Below are 2,735 nucleotides of genomic sequence, written 5' to 3'. Positions count from 1 at the left end.
ACTTTTTATAGCTATAGTTTGATCATTACAATTCATAGCTACATGTTATATAGAGGAAAGAGGTAAGAGAGAGAAGATAAAGAGTGGGAGAAAAGTGAATTGTATATGTATATCGGTTAGATAATTGTATATCATACATATGTATTTGTATATATGACAAGCGAGATTGGGAGAGGGAGGAAAGAGGCGAGCAAGACTGGGAGAGTGAGGAGAGAGGCGAGCGAGATTGGGAGAGGGAGGCGAGCAAGAGCGCACAAAGAGTGGGAGTAAGGTGAATTGCATATGTATATAATTGTATATTATACATATGCATTTGTATATTTGGCAAGTGAGATTGGGAGAGGGAGGAGATAAACGAGCAAGAGAGTGCAGAGAGTGGGAGAGAGGTGAATTGCATATGTATATCGGTTAGATAATTGTATATTATACATATATATTTGTATATTCTGGCGAATTATATACATATACAAACGTGACTAATTATATAAACTCAAAGTCAACCCATGTAATCAATGTATAATGTTAGTTGCGAGTGGTAATTATAACAAATTATAACTATGATGAGTATTAAATAGTATAAGTTTGCTTAACCGCGTAACAATCCCTATTTAAAATTATATACATGCATGTAATGTCGGATTTTAGTTTGATTTGAAATTTTAAAGTTACGTCATAATCAAACCAAATTAATTACCAAACCAAACAAAATCACCGATCATTTTCTTTTCGATACAACTCATCAATTTGATATGATTATTCAATTTTCTTTATATAGTACTATCTAATCACAAAATATTTGACCGTAATGAGATATTAAAAATTGAAAATTTAATTTGCTCCGCACCAAACACGCCCTTAATGCACAAAGGAAGAGGGAGAAAAAATTATTTGGGTAATAATTGAGCTTAATTACTACATATAGACCCACATGAAATAACCAAACAGTTACATACATCTCTCAATTCTGAAATGGAATAACAGAAAAAGGTTGCCTAACTTTAATTAATTGTGTTTTTATATTTTTTTAAAATACGCAACTTATTAATTTGATTATTAATTTGGACATTATTTGAAATTAAAATAGTTTGATATGTAATCTGAATTATTAAGTTGAACTTTTTACTTATAAATATAAAAAAAATCTATAATTATGAAAAGTGAATAACTATCCAAATTTATTCTAACTCTTATATAATCTTATCAAATGAGTAAATTATAGTTCATAAATAAAGTATTAAAATATATTAAGACACAAAATTAATAAGTCACATATCTTCACGCACTATTAAAATCGAGTTCTATGCCACCATAATTATGTGGGAAATTTGTGTTATAATTTCTCCATTTGATTTCCACCGAACTAGCTCATTGAAAAGACATTTGATGAAAAATAAATTTCCATTGAAATTATGTGAATATAGCCACTGAATATTTTTCTTCACTCAATCATCAAAATACATGTGAAAATAGCCGCTACATAATTTTCAATGGAAAAATAGTTTAATTTTTTAGTAGCGATGTTTTCTATAAGTAACAATATTTGGGTTTACATGTTAGTATAAACTTTTAAATACGTAGAATTTTCTAAAGATTCTGATAAAATAAATCAATCTAGTAATTAACTATTCTTTGATAAAATACTTCTACAACATGGTACAAAATCTCTTCATGTTGATCATAAGTCTTTTTTGCAATCTTCAAATTATACATCTGTTTTTTTCTTTCTAAAATATACCTTATAAGTCAAGTTTTATATTTTTTAAAAGATTGAAATCACAATTGAAATTTTGTGTTCTACTTTTTAGAGAATTTAGGATTTTGAAATCTGATTTGAATTGAAGTTGAATTTTTTTTTTAATAAATTCCATTAAGAAATGTTGATTAGGGCTCTCAAGTCCTATGTCCAAAATCTATTAAAAGTGTGATCTTTCTCATATAATTTTCAAAAAGATTTCCACACTGTTAAGATGAATTTTTGAACTTAAGATGTTGCAATAACCAAAATAATTGTAAATTTAATCCTACAAAAAAATGTTGGTCCCTTTTTAGCTTTCTGTATGACCTTTTTTTTTTTTGGTGTACTGCCATAATTTTGTTCTATATGATTAGATAGGGAAAATGTCAACATTTTACTTCCAATCAATTTATAAAGGATTCAGATCTTGCGTTTGTTTGTAAAAATTTAAAAAGTGGGCAGTATTGTTTGCTGCTTAGTCAAATTCTAAGTCATCTAGGAGTTTATTGATTTAGTTGGCTGTGTGGTATCTGCTTAGTTGAATTCTAAGGGGTCATTTGGTAGGCTGCATTAGAAGAAATAGTCCATGGATTATGTAAGATATTATTTAGTACTATGTTTGGTAGGAATTTGAGCCTATGTATAACTAATCCATGGATTAGTTATACCTCCAACATGGTATTATAGGATGTATTACTAATACCTTCCATTTGGAGGTATTAGTAATACATAGGATATAATACCATAGGATAAGCTATGTAAACACAAAAATATCCTAAACCATTTCAATTATTTTGTGTATTTTCTTGATTTTATTATTTATATTTGTATTAGTAAGTTTGTTTAAACAAATTGGTTTACAAATTATTTAGAGAGAGTTGTTTGTTACTAATAAATCCAATATAAATCAATACAAATTTGAAATGTGAGTTGTATATTTGTATATAAAGTTTGTGATCTAAATTGAATGTGTGTGTGTGCATATATATATATATATATA

This window comes from Solanum pennellii, chromosome 3 (assembly GCF_001406875.1).
Source record: "Solanum pennellii chromosome 3, SPENNV200".
Lineage (NCBI taxonomy): Eukaryota > Viridiplantae > Streptophyta > Magnoliopsida > Solanales > Solanaceae > Solanum > Solanum pennellii.
This window is presented reverse-complemented; position numbering follows the sequence as displayed.